Source organism: Tachypleus tridentatus, chromosome 6, assembly GCF_004210375.1.
Source record: "Tachypleus tridentatus isolate NWPU-2018 chromosome 6, ASM421037v1, whole genome shotgun sequence".
Classification (NCBI taxonomy): domain Eukaryota; kingdom Metazoa; phylum Arthropoda; class Merostomata; order Xiphosura; family Limulidae; genus Tachypleus; species Tachypleus tridentatus.
The window spans coordinates 115,634,000-115,649,341 of NC_134830.1; the positions used below are offsets into that span (position 1 = coordinate 115,634,000).

General features: G+C 32.4%; 1 pseudogene across 1 annotated transcript in view; it reads left to right on the forward strand.

The window, feature by feature from the left end:
• Positions 1–15,052, forward strand: part of LOC143253376 (filamin-C-like) — a 44,933-nt pseudogene extending 29,881 nt beyond the window's left edge. The window contains exons 23-30 of the transcript XR_013029555.1: positions 503–649; positions 1,499–1,603; positions 2,001–2,186; positions 7,576–7,680; positions 8,069–8,245; positions 10,279–10,428; positions 10,976–11,143; positions 13,847–15,052. The product of XR_013029555.1 is annotated as a filamin-C-like (transcript). The remainder of the gene's footprint in view (positions 1–502; positions 650–1,498; positions 1,604–2,000; positions 2,187–7,575; positions 7,681–8,068; positions 8,246–10,278; positions 10,429–10,975; positions 11,144–13,846) is intronic.
• The last annotated feature ends 290 nt before the right edge of the window (positions 15,053–15,342 follow it).

The following is a 15,342-nucleotide window of genomic DNA, read 5'->3' on the forward strand; positions in this document are numbered from 1 at the left end:
TACAACACTACCCAAAATATATGTCCAGTGGCTCAGCTGCAAGTCTGAGGGCTTATAATTCTAAAAAAACGAATTTGACATCTGCAGTGTGAAAAGCACAGATAGCCCATAATGTAGCTTTATGTTTAAAAACAAAAAGACAACCGAAAACTAGAATGCATTTACAGGTACTTCTAAATAGTTTGAGTAACATTATTTATAATTATGTCAATTGCTAAATTTTTATACAAATAATTTAGCTAGAACTTTCACAACTTTTTATAATAGGATTTTAAAAGTAGTTTGACCAGAAGAAAACTTAGTGTTTTCCTTTAGTCACGTTGAACATTTTTATAGAGATGTTTTTATAAATGGATAATATTTTACAAGAATATTGAGAGTATTAATCAAGTAGGTATATGTGTCACCTAAGATGTTAGAAATACTTTTATGTTAAATTTTGTTTTAATAGAAAATATAACTTTTTTTTTTTCTTTTTTTGATATCTGATATTTATTGAAAGCAAGCCCCTATCATCCTCGAGTGGTTGACCCACAGAAAGTAAGAGCAATAGGTGGCTGGGAGACATTGTTGGACGAAAGTGGTCGTATCAGTTTGGTTGCTGGTGAGAAGAAAAAGATACCTTTTGATATCACTGATGCTGGACCTGGTTAGCAGTTGTTTTGTGTTCATTGTGTTTCTAAGCAAGTTATATTGTAACAGTCATTATTGTTCTACTTCTCAAATTACATAGTCAATTACATGCCTTATTGCACACTATATGTATTGTGCAGTTTTGTGAAATAAAATAAAACTAATGGAATGTTTTCTTTATTTCTAAGGAATAAAATTTGACCTCTATTTAAAAGGATCTATAACTTTATAAAATAACATAATTCCGATATAGCATGTAATGACGTGATTATTCATTTTTCTGTTCAACCTGGTGTCGGATAAGTTTCCATAAAGACAGTACAATTTTCAGAAACTTCTTTTCACTGTTATTAGTTTATACTAACAAAAATAGTTAAAAATGAAATTCAATTTTTATTTTATTATTTTAGTTTAATACTATTTTATCTTCAGAAGATGCTCCCCCTCCCACACTGGCTTAGTTTTAAGCCTGAAAGCTTAGTTCTAAAAACTGGATTATAGTATTCACTGTGAGCAAAATTCAGGCAGTCCATTATCTAGCTGTATGCTGAATCACAAACAAAAATGTCTTCAAAAAATAAATTTTATTCTAATAATATCACGTTGTTGAAATACTGAGGCTGTGCAAGTTTTTTGTTGGGGAGAATATTTTTAGAATGTTTGCACAGATATTTTATAATAATTAGAATTTACTTTGTGAAGTGATTTTATTCTGTTTAGTGTGTCATGTACATAGACTTGTGAATCATTCATTTTTGCTTAAATGTAGCAGAAGTTTCTGGATAATTTTTATTATGAATCAAAGTAAAGTGAAATTTGTTCACCTACAAATGAGATAGGTGTTTAATTTTTTCCATTTTAACAGGCATATTGAGAGTTGAGCTTCATGGACCAGAAGGCATGATAGAACATGAAGTAAAACAAGTTAATAATCACCGTTATATGCTACACTTTATTCCACTCATTCCAGGTATGTGTATATTACCCACAGAATAGAATACTACTAAGTAGAATATACTGCTACTGTGTATGATAGGACACTACCGAGTAGAATATACTGCTACTGTGTATGATAGGACACTACCGAGTAGAATATACTGCTACTGTGTATGATAGGACACTACCGAGTAGAATATACTGCTACTGTGTATGATAGGACACTACCGAGTAGAATATACTGCTACTGTGTTTGATAGGACACCACCGAGTAGAATATTTGTGCATATATGTGTTTGTAAAAACAAACCACAGGTTTTTTTGTGTATTACATATTTGTATTCATAACAGCCTGCTACACCTTTTTTTATATACTGCATGTTTGTATTTGTTAGCTGGTACAGTATGCTAACACTTGTTTTTGTGCATAGGAGAATACTATTTATATCTCTACTATGCTGACATTCCTCTTCCTAAGTCACCATATCTTGCCTTTGCAAAGGCAGGCCAGCCGGTTCTAGATCATTCACAAGTAATGTTACGTGGACACGGCCTTAAAGGTGGTAAGGTTGGAGAAGAGGCTCAGTTTCTTATAGATGGCTCAGAAGCTGGCCCAGGTATCTATAAGTTTATATATATATTTCAAGACTTTTACTCCCATTAGTTGAGATTTTAACCTTATTTTAGATAGTAAATTTAGAATACTCCAGTTTGTATTTTGTTAATTCAGGTTGTTTTGTTTTCAAAACATGCTTATTTTAAGAACCTTATATTGTAAATTCATGTGTTTGACATGACATGAGATTTATGTTATTGTGAAAGTTTCTTTATGTTTATTTTTTGTACTTAAGTATCATAATAAATTTTCTGTACATTTATATTTTATGAATGTTGTATTTTGGCTGCATAAAATTATTGTTCTGTGATTCTTATATAAGATCTGTCCTGGCAGCTCAGAATGTTGTCCAAAAATCCTTTTTGTGATACTTGCAGTCCACAAAAGTCTCCAGTCAGTTACATTTGGAAATGGTACTACCTCTTCTCCCCCAAAGCTATCTTCATTTACTCTTTAAGAATTTGTAAATGGTTTAAGAGTGCATCAGATTTTTTGTATACCTGTCACTGCAGCAACATGGTGATCAAGTGATCACCCTCCACCAAATCCCATTATGTCCTCTATGCAAGTGCAAGTAACTCCCTCTACCATTGTGGCACAATCCCCACTTTCTAGATTGACATTTTTTGTGTAGACATATATTTTATGTTCTTCATGTGACTGATATTAATTGGTGATCAAGCAGAATAAAAAAATTGCAGTTTCAAGTTTTCACTCGTTTTTTGAGATGTATATATTTCCCAAACTATAATTAATTCATATGAATGCTTATTGTAGTTGATAGTTTTCCTGCCATAAGTAAACAGCAGTTATAACACTAGACCTCAGTTTCACATTTCATGATGTCTGCTGAGGAAGCACAGACTTTTGTTTGTTTGTGGGGAGTTTGTTTCTAACATCTGGCCAGCAATTGTTTTTCTTTCAAGGTAGGCATTGTTGTGTTTTTCCAGGAGACCTGTGGTAAGTTTTTCAGTGTGTATTTCTCACTCAACATAGATATATCCACGTTCATTGAGTTCATGTGAGCTTGTGCATATGGATCTAATTTCTGCTATTAATAATTTACGTTATTCATGTCTTCTTTGATCAGTGTTGTGAAAGTTCAAATTTTGTACTTCCTTTACTATCTAGGTTACTTTAATTTACAACTTGCATTTAGAGTTTGTTTCTTATGTTAATTTTGCTTAATACTTCAGCCCTCAAGTGGCACAGTGTCTACACATTTCTGAGTTTTTGTTAGTTCATTAGTTCTGTGTAATTTAGTTATTTTCTTTAGTTTACGTGTCATTTTGTCACACTTCAGAATAGTTCTGTTCTTTTTATGGGTTTCCTACAAAACTTTCCGACTTCCATTTTGTTCCCTTTTACTCACTTACCAGATCTCTTCCACTGGATTGTACCTTGTCCAGTCATCTTGCCTAGTTGGTTCATGTTCTACTACACGACGGAACCATTTGATGTGTAAAGACTACTCACCAGGAGTTTACTCCCATCCTTCTTTTTCTCTATACATAAGAGTTTTAATTTCCTTTGTTGATCTGTCCTGGTTGTATATTATATGTAGTGTCCTTGCTACAACATGGAGTACTAGTTATTACTTTGGTGGGTTTTTATGCCCCAGTGTCAGTCTTTTCTTTGGTTACTATGGGTGAGTTTTGCCTTCCTGTTGTGGATGCTCACAGATTGTCTCTTTTCAGCTCTATATGTGTTTTTAAAGTAGCATGCTTTTGCACATTATCTTGACTTGTTGGGTCTTTAATCTTCAATTTCATGAAAGACAGGCTTCTGCTTGACTCTTCCTATGCCCAGTCAGTCATTCACATCCACTTTCTTCTTTGAGAAGCTTCACTCTTTTTCTTTTTTTCTGGTTGAAGAAGTATCTTACTTGTTTGGGGGTTTTCTTCACTTCCTTTTTTGGTCGAGCCTAGCCGTTTCCATTTTTGTTTTACGATATCAAGCAGTAATTAACATTTGCCATTTTTTCTTCTTCTTTTCATTATGTATGTAAAATTCTCTCTCTTTTGGAATGTGGTCTTCTTTGGAGGTACTCATTCCTTTGGGTTATACACGTGTATAATTTTCGGATTGGTGGTCAGTCGAGAAGACTTTTCATATACATATCCTGTTTCTTGGCAGTTCATTGGGCTCTTTATCCTTTCCTGTAAGGGAGAATAGTTTTGGTTCTTTCTGCAATTCAACTGTTGTAGCTTTATCACCTAGAAGGGGAAATCATGTATCCATTTCTATCTGGTCAGACTCTGGATTTCATGTATTGGGCCAATGCCCTTGATGTAACTATGCTGGTGAGTCATGTTGCCTGAGTTGTAATTATTGTGGCTGATCCTTTATTGCATTGCCACCAGATTCTCCATAGGGTGGTCTCTCTATCCTCATGTTTTCTGTGGGTGTGTTCTCACCAGGGAACATTACACATTTGTATATGTTTTTTATTCACTTTCTTCCTTTTAGTATTTAGTTCATCACCATTCAGCTGTGGAGATAGATGCTTTTAGTCAAAATTGGAAGGGTCTTTACCTATATGTGAACCCTCCAGTTTGACTCATCCTCTGGGTCTTTTCCCTTATCCAGACCAAATCTTGTTGTGCTCTGCTGATTCTTCTGTACTTACCACTTGGATGTGTTTCTCTTTGCTCTGGCCCTTTCAGGAGTGACACACCTTATCCTTTTCTCTTTCTAGTCCACTAGTCAGTTATCTCCAGTCTGACATTTTTAAATGCAGAAATCTCCCACCCCTTCACAGTTCAGGGGCTCACCCCTATATGCTTACTGTTCAGACTCCTCCTCTTCTGGTTCTTTTCCCTTATCTGGATCTTTCCTTCATGTTACTCCAGATTAGTTTCCTATGCTCTGGCCCTTTTTGGAGCAACAGATCCTGCTCTTTTCTTTATCTATCAGGATCACTCATTTTTCATCCTAATTCTGTCATTCCTTTTCTGTGTGTCTTTTGTCTGGTCCAATGCTTCAGATTAGGGACTCACCTTTCATGTCACATTTTTCATTGCCTACACCTTTAGCCACTTCTCTTTGTTTGATACCAGAGTTACAAGTTTTACTTCAGTATTTTGTCTTTTACCAAGGGCTTCCATTCCTTTTGCACTTTTGTTCCTTGCATATTCCATCTCTTCTGGTTGTTTGTTGAGAGTTGGTCTGGTTCAAGTGTTGTTCTTTATAGAGCTGCCCTGTCAAACTCCCTCCTTTCTCCCTCTTCTTTGAGTTGTTCCATTTATTTCATCTGGTCAATCCAACATGTTTCCTTTGTTCTTTCTATCATGTTTGGTTCTCACTTTGAACACATTGAAATTTGTTCCTTGTAAAATATTTCACTTGTGAACTCAATCCTCCCAATCCTAGTGTGCAGTATTCATCATTCTGATTTTGTATGACATCCATTACCATTTCCTGTATGTTTTCATTATGTGAATCATACATTCTTTTCCTAGACTTTGGCTATCTGGTTAAATTGTTTTACTTTTTCTCCACTTTCCTTCCATTTCTTTTCCAACCTGTATCGTCATTCATTCCCAGATCACTTCCTTTTCTCCAGTTCTCAGCTTTGTTCTTTGGTTCATACTGTCTCCTTTCATTGTTCTTGTTCCTGTGTCGTTGTTTTATACCATTACTGTTTCCCCTGATCTTTCTCCTATTACTCTCATTGGTTGGATTTATCAACTGCTATGCTTGGTATATTTGGATGCATCCGTGGTCAGTTTCCATTTACATATTGTTTTTTCATACCTAATTCGTCATCTAACTCTGTCTTTAGCTACTCAAATTTGCCATTGTTTGGGTGGGATAATTCAGGCCAGCATGTAGACAACTCCCTAAATTTTCATCACAACTTTGCTACGTCTTCCTCAGGCATTATCATCTTCCACCTTTAGTGATTTTACATATGTCTGTTTGCTTAAGACTGGGGTAATTCATCATATTATTATCTTTTTCACTTTTTCTCATTGCTTGTACATCATATTTTAGGATCCCACCTTGTGGCAGGTGTTGCCTAGTCAGGTATGCTGAATTTTTATCACTATATCTACATTTTTGCAATGTTCACTGTGGAAATGGGGTGTTGCTATAAGACCACCAGACTCTACATATCTCTATCTGTCCATATATACATATATATCCTGAGACTGAAGAGTCGTTGACTTCATGAGTAAAGCAGATAGGGACTTCTGCCTATCCCTACTGACATGTCATTCTTACAATTTGGTTTTTTTCTGCTTTTCAAACTGGGAAATGTGGACACCCATTGCACAGTCTCCAGTAGGTTGTTCCTTTGGACCCACATGCATTTCTCCTCCTCTTTCTTCTGGTACAGCACAAGAGTCCTTATCACTTCCAGTTCTCGGTTACTGGAGTGGTGGATCATGGAGGTGGGTTTTGTATAATAAGACAATCATGTAGCCATATGTATTCACTCAATGAGAAACAGGTCATCATTGTTATGCTTTGTTATACACACAATATGACATGAAATCTAATACACAAAAGCACTTTCACTGGATGTTTCCTGTCTAGGGGATCACACTTGATTTAATCTATTGTCTACCAAAGGGCTTCTTCTGGATATTCAGATTGGGTGAATCATACTTGTTGATTTTACAAATTTATGAAAGGCACTCCTATGTTGTTTTTGTTCTTGAACTGCACTTAGCATGATACATTATATTCCAAGGCACTTCCCCTGGATGTTTTATGCCCAGGTGGACCACATTTGTCCTATTGATATATTGTCCTAGCCATGTATTTTATTCGTTTCCATCCTATTTGTCTTTTCTTCTTTACTGTTCCAAAAATAGTTCTGTACACCCCAGGTGTGTCTTCTATTTTAATTGTGGCACTCTTGTTTGATAGTAGTCACTCTCCACTTGATTATTTGTTTTCACACCTCACCTTTCCAGTGTGGGATTCTAACTGTGGGGAAGAAAAGATAGTGCCATTTTAGAAGTTAACATTTTCTAACACTGAAAATGTATTTCAAGTAGGGACTTATTTCCTCCCCACTGATTTGCTAGTGTTTTGGGGTTTGTATATATATATATATCAGTTCTTAAAAGTGAGGATTCTGCCACAAGGATAGAGAGAGCTACCTGTGCTGGTATAGAGAGTGCAATGGGATTGGTAGATCAGCATATGTTGTTGCAATGACACAAAACAATATAGGGGTATAAAATACTGGTGCATCGTTAAAAGGTTTACCAATAACCAGAGGGTAAATGATAGTCGAGATAGCTATGGGTGAGAAGGTAAGTACTTATCAGAAATACATTGTCAGTGTTAGAAAATCTTCTATATGTGGTTAAACTTTTTCCTAAACAATATTATTTATTTACAAGTTCTGTCTTATGTTATACTTTAATCACCAGGATCACCAGAGGTCAAGTTGAGTGGGGTCAAAGCCAGCATCCAAGTAAAACTATTACCTCAAGGAAACAATATCTACAAGGCAGTGTACACACCTATAGTTCCAGGTGGGACAATGAAATATTGCTCATTTCCCTTTTGCAGAAAGTGACTGTCATGATGTTTTATTCTTTCACACAATATACGTTTATCTTAACTTATTGTACCAAGTACTATGTTATTATTTCTTATTGTCTACTGAAGACAATCTGTTCCAATTACTATGTTTAAAAAAAATTAAAATGCATTGAAATTATATCAGTTACAGATTTGCAGATATAATAGAATTATTTTTCTCTTTTTTTTTTAAAGTTAATTTAAGAACAGTTTTGTGTAGTTTCTTTTATGTGGTTGTTGTTTTTTAAAATCAATTTAATTCTTTCAAATAAAACCTGTTTACACATCTTGCTGACTTACTGATCAGCTAAGAGTATTGTTAGACAACTCTTTACACAGGTTCTTACCTGCTCGATATTACATGGTCAAAGAGACAGATCAAAGGGTGTCCATTAAAAGTAGCTGTAAGTGCAAGTTGTGATAGTACAAAAGTTATCTGTTCAGGAGATGGACTGAGAGAAGGCACGGTCGGCAAGGAGATTAAGGTCTTTATTGATACTCGTAAAGCAGGTCCAGGTAAAGTAGGTGAACTTTTTTAAGAAGTTGTGTGTTTAGTGCTTGTACTAAAATTTTCTAATATGTCAAACTAAACGTAATTAAAAGAACTTTAAACTCAGGTGTTTAAGTCAGTGACTTACTTTCTATTAGATGCTATATTTAAGTAATGACAATAATTAATCAGAAAGCTATTATAGTGATTGTATACAATTTTGAAAACCAAATGCACTATATGTGGAGAGGCTGTGGTATATCTAAGTTTAACTATTAAATCCTTATTATATTACATGACACTTGTAACATGACCTATAATAACTATGCATGTGAATGCATAAGAATGATCATGATATTTGAAATTTACAGTAGAAATAACTATAAAAAAACAAACTGTGATGTCATTAACATCTATAAAAAAAAATAAAAAGAATAATATTTTTCCATGCAGATTTCTGTTAAGTTTATTTACATTTTTCATTCATTATTGGTTATCTTTGTTTTCATGTTACAATGTATATGTATATATATATACAAAAAACGGCTAAATGCAAGAAGTGAACAATGTACTGGAGAAATGTGATTAGGTTTTAAAACAATAAACACACCCGGAATCCTTTTTATTGCATCATCACGTTGTATGACAAAATTCCATTTTGATTCTTGTACTTTTTCTTGTGTTACATGGTCATTATCAGTCATACTCAGACCATTCATGTTAGTGCTAGATTGCTGACCTTTTATACCTATAGCTTAAAATTTTGTTAATTTATTTTGTTTAAATACAAAGTTGTTAGCACAACAAGGATCAAACCTGAATTTTAGTGCCATAAGTCCTCAAGTTTACAACTGAACTTCCATAGGGTAGCTTAAAGCTAAAAAAATGTTTCTGTAGAGAGAAATCAAACTTATTATTCATTACTTATGTGATAAATATACTTTAAAAAAAATTGTTTCCCAACAGGTAGAGTATGGCCAATTTTTTTTTAGTGTGCTGGACTGTAAACTTGAGAGTCATTGGTTCTTATTCACTCTCCATGTTTGGAAGTTATTGTATTATACAAGTAGAATTCAAATCCTACTATTTGATTAGAAGAACCCTAGGCTTAATCACCTGTCATTCTTTTAGTCTGTAAGACCCCTTCATTGGGTTGACAGTCAGTTTACAAACGTACAGTGCTAAAGTCCAGAGCTCAATTTTATGTAGTAGATAGAGCCTATTGTGTATATTCATAACTTCAGAGTTAAGGAAAAAGTAGCACAGATAGCTCTTGTGTAGCTTTGTGCTAATAATCAAAACAGATTAACAAAAAAGTGTTTCTCAACCTGCTTAAAATGCCTCTATTATTTAAAAAAGCAATGCAAGAATTGTATGTGGTAGAATAAAAAAATATGTTGTACTCAGTCTGGTGTTGTGAATTGACTAATAAAAGGCACAAGTGGGAGAGGTGTGGCCTTAGTAGTTAATACACCCAGTCTGTGAGTTCAAGTGTTCATGGTTCAGAATCTAAAAATGCTGCAAAAAACTTGTTACGCACTTGGTGGTTATGATTGTAATATAAGAATGACAGTGTAGTCCCACTATTTGTTGAGGCAAGTATAACTTGAGTTGGCAGTGGGTTAATTTTACTAGCTGTATTGTATATCTGTGTTCTATAATTCATAATTAGGAATATAAATGAATTTTAACCATGAATAACGTTTGTGTTGGCAGAAACATCATAAGCATTAGCTTATAAAACAAAATATTATTAAATTTCTTTTATTTTTATTCAAATCATAAAAGTATAAAGATAAGTTTTGTGCTAGCAATATATCTATCACAGTTTTTCATACCATCTGTTAATTGTTCTAATGTATCTCATAGTTAAAAAAAAAAAAGAAAAAAAAAGCATGAAACAAACAATTCAGAACTCTTGCAGGGAATGTTTAGTAACTTTGGCATGTGTACTATAAACATATTTTTTTGTGTACAAAGTATTAGGACTGATAGGTGTTCTTCTTCCATGTTCCTATACTTTTTTGTAATGTAATTGTGTGAAATACTTATTAAACAGGAGAACTAACAACACAGTGCTTGGGGCCATACAAGGCAGTGCATTGTCAGTTGTATGACCACAGAGATGGAACATTCAGCCTGTACCTCAAACCTCAAGAAGGGGGGCATCATGTCTTAACCATCAAGTATGAAGGTTCACATGTGCCTGGTAAGAAGAAATTTGTATTGTTTAACCAGTCAGTTAGCAGGTTATTTTGTTCATTATGTTCAGAGGTTAAATTGGCATTTTGAAAGAAGTGGGATCCCATTTTGTGACCCATTATGACATTCCAGTCAAAAGACCAAGAATGTTAATGAATTGACTCCTCAAGAGACACAACTTTGTTCCAAACCATTCTTTCCCAACTTAACCTGTCTTTCATGATACAACAAAAGATTCTTATGATGATTTTTTTCCCACCTTATAACAAAGCCTGTGGTTTAGTTATTCAACTTTAAAGTATAGTTGTGTTATTAAACCTTTAACTACTTTTTCAGGGTCCACTCAAACCATTTCAAGCAGGAATGGAAAACTATTAAAAAGATTCTGAAGAAACATTTTCTTGAAATTCTTCATTCCTTTTAAAGTCACCAGAGAAAACAGAATGAATTTGCAGACTCAATAAATTGTGAGGCATTATTACACACACGTTCATTAGGATAAAAAAGCAAGTTTTGTTTTTTACCTTTACGTTATGAATTTTTGTCTGTTGTAGGGAGTCCATTTGCTGTGAGCATTGCTGGACCACATGATGCTTCAAGGGTGCGAGTATATGGACCAGGGGTGGAACCCGGTGTGCTAGCACTGTATGAGGGTAAATTTATGTGTGATACCAGAGGAGCTGGGGCTGGTCAGCTGACTGTAAGAGTACGAGGTCCAAAAGGTGAGCTTGACAGCTAACTGACTGTGTTTCCTGTGTATCTGAGTTGTTATAATTATGAATTTAAAAACGGTAATTTCTTTAATCAGGGGTGTTAGGTTATGTAAAGATAAATGCTTATAAGTCTCAGCATGGCTATTCTTCCTTTATTTACTTTATATATAGTGGCTTCATTATGAGATTCCATTTGTGCCTATTTTTAACCATTTTATTTTTGTTCATTTATGTGTAAACATTTTTAGTATGTTTTGAATCTGATAAAACTAATTTTAAGTCAAGGGTATTTCAATGTGAAAATAACTCTAATTCTTCTACATTTCAGTCACCTTAAATATACTTTTTCGTCCTTGTGTGGTGCGAGATTACTTGTATTTAGTCATCACCAAATAGCATTCTTGCTCTTATATATTATGTATGGATTTAGTTGAAACACATACCCCAGATTTCTTTCTTTATAAGAAGTTACTGTATTAATGTAATTTAAAATACTTACAAACAACAGTATAACCATAATAGTAGCCATTTTAAAATATCGTGTTTTTTTCGTTTTTTAATGAAGCAACATATGATTGGCTTGATCAAATAATTAGGTCCTATCACTTTTCTAAGTGGTAATTTTGTATTTTGTGTCTCTTTCCGATCTATAAATTGTTCTATATTTATGTTTTGTTGTTTTTAATTCAAAGGTTTTGAGGTGTGAACCTTTGTCAGGTGAATGTTTTAATATCATTACCAGTAGTGAATTAGTTTTGAAGGATCTTCACTCTCTTTGGTTTTCTTTAAGCACATGAACTGTCAACTGCAACATTATAAGTGTTATTTGATGTTAAAGTAGATGTTTAATTCAGATTAACGTAAAATAAATAATATTCAGTCTTTTTATAACACTAATTAAATGTTTGTAACTGGATAGGAATGTTTGAAACAGAAAAATGATTTAATTTCGTATTTGAAATCAATAAAAAATGAGGAAAGTACTTGTTATCTTTGTTTAGAAATTTAATTATTTCCATCTTTAATATTCTAAGGAATACAAATACAATAATTAAATCAGTTTTTAATTTCCATTGTTTTGTTTTTTTCCCACTTTCATACTTTTTCTCAAAAGTGTAATTTTCTTCAAGACCCATGTATTCAGAAATCTACTATTACAATTGATTAATTATATTGTAGTTGTGAAATAATAACTTATGAATGTTACATTTATGTTAAATATATATTTACAAAATTAAGTATTTGATAACTTTATCTTCCTAAAATACCTAATAATTATTAAATTACTGAAAAAAATATACCTTGATTAATCTGCTACTACTGTTAATCCAGGAAGAGTATGTTTAAGACTTCAAAGGTGTTCAATTTTCTATTGAAAAACTAGTAAATACAGAGTAAAGAAAATCTTCACGTGATATGATTAATATAATTTTTACTATTTACTATCTGTGGATTAAAATGCAGTTTTAATTTGGTGAATTAGGTATACTCTTCTTTAAAAAACTGAGTTTTTTTTACTGTCCATTAGAAGAAGGGTCAAATTTTATTAATTTAAGTTTGATTTGAATAAATTTTAGTGAGTAAGTGAAACTTCAAATTTTTTTGTACTAATTAGAAAATTAATTTTAATTATGGGGAGCTAGATGTAAGAGAGAAGCCTAGATGATTATCTCTTAAATTAATTCACCTAAGCCTAACTGCATACTAATTTTCTGTTTTTATAGCATTTAGGCATTTTATATATAACATAAAACATGGCTTTAATGTTAAATATATAGCTAATAACAGATACTTCTAGAGATTACTTAGTATACTGTTGCACAAACGTTTTTTTAGAAATTGTATTGATGGTTTGTAAAAGAAAGAGTTAACTGAGAAGCTGGAGCTGAGTAAATATTGTTATTGTTACTGAATAACTGTGTATATGATAGTGCTTGAAGAGTAAATAACGAGTTAACGCAGTAGTATAACCTAAACAATAATATCTCCCTGCAGTTAACAATTTACTTCACAATAAAAAAACATCTAAACAGTAACACCTGTGTATAGTTAGCATTTTGATTAACAAAAATATAAATTTTACAATCTCAACACAGTTTTTTAATTAATTGATACACATTGAAAGAACATAAAACACATTTCTAAAGAAAATATGTTGTATAAATCCTATATGTGAATACAACAGTGAATAGTTATTTAGTTTTCCCTTATCTTTGTGGCACGTTTTCTATTTCTGAACTCTTAAAAACTGTATAATACACAAATTATTCATTCTTAAACTCTGTGAGAAATACATAACTTGTACATGGTGCTCAATGTATTTCAAATCTTTCAACTCTTTAAAAATAATTTTTGTACTTTTCTTCATTTTTAAAATTATTAAAAATTAAAAGTTACAAATAAAGGTTTGACAAACACTCATCTTAGTTGTACACTTGTTCCTTCATGAAGTTGGATTGAAAATTTTTTTTTTTTTAATACAGAAGAAAAAATTGGGGGAGAAAAATTTATTTAATTTGTAAACAAAAACATATTAACCAGAAAAAAAATCCTTCATTAACTTACATAAGTAAATCATTACGAGTTAATTATCCAAACATTTTGCTATTTAGAACCTAATGAAGATTACTCATGAATTAAAAAGTTACTGGGATCCTAAAGTTTCTGGTGAATAAAATGAATTTTGTATGAAATTAAAAATTTTTATTATAGGAACATTTAGAGTTGAAATGTGGAGAGAGAGCCAAAAAGACCAGGTAATTCACTGTAACTACAACCCCACTGAACCAGGATTTTATCATCTGGAAATCAAGTGGTCAGGAGAGCATGTCCCAGGGTCTCCTTTGTAGTAGCGATTTTTGACACTCAAGAAGAAGTGACTCGATATCTACAAGGCCATCATATATTTGACTCCCTGTCATTATCGGGTTATTTTGATGGTAACATGACTTCCAGTACAGGGTTTGGACAGATTTCATGGCATGGATCTGTAACTGAGCTGTGAACTTGTCACATGGCTAACCAGTTATGTAACTTTTATAAGCAGCTCAAAAGGTGAATAAAGAAATTAGTGTATTAACCAATGGTGATGAGACCTAAAGACAAATAAGGGACTTTGTATAGTTAAAGGTTAAGAATTCAGCCATGTTTATAATACTGATCAAAGTTCATGTATTGAAATCTTAAGTCCACTGGGGGCATAAAATCAACTGTCTTGCATGCTACTAACCCAGTAGCCTCTAAATATTGCTGTATTTATAAAATTACAAACACGAGAGCATGTTTCTTTTGATATATAAATGTTTTATAATTAGTTTGTTTTAATATAACAATGCCATTTTTGTAAAGTGAGTTATATATTTCATTACTGATATTGTCATTCTTTTCAACACGTACAACATATTCAAGATTTCAGATTTTACTTTTTTCTCATAATTATTTTTGTGTGTTATTTGTTATTATTTTGCATGTATTATATTCTTCATAAATTCCATGCCACCTTTTTCATATCTCTTCAGTATATGGACCATGTTTTAATTACAGATACACAAGTAGTAGTAATTTCTTTCTATTCTTTTGTGTGTGTTTTTTTTTTCAAAGCCCTTTCTGAGACATTTAAAACTTTATCATCTCCACCTGTACAGTTACACCAGTTGCAGTCATGAAAAAAAGAAAAATCTTTCAATGGATGATAAAAGCTTAATAGGAGTTTGAAGGATTTTGTGTATATTAATTTGTTCTTTTGTGAATGTTTTTCTCGATCTTTTAAAATCTACGTTTGATATTTTAACTTTATTTTCAAGGCTTCATATATCTCCACAGGATACTTGAAAACTGTTTGCACATTTTCTTTGCTAAACCTTAAATACTTTTCAATTTCAATAAAAGTGAATAAAAACTCCTGAACTATACCTAATATCTTTGGAGTGTGCCATAATTTGTTATTTTGAAATGTGTTATACTATATGGCACAGAAAAGTCAATGTTGATCATGGAGTCACGATTTTAAACCTTTTTGTGACAGTGGAAACTTTTAATACAGTCACTTGTAGTTTTGGTTAGTAGCCTATAGGATAAAATTAGATTATTAATATTTTTATTAATAGATATTACTGAGTTTTATAATTTAAGTATGTATATAAACTAGTTAGTAATTAATCATATAGTAATAAAAAAGTAATTAGCATGACGGTAATTGCTTAAGATTT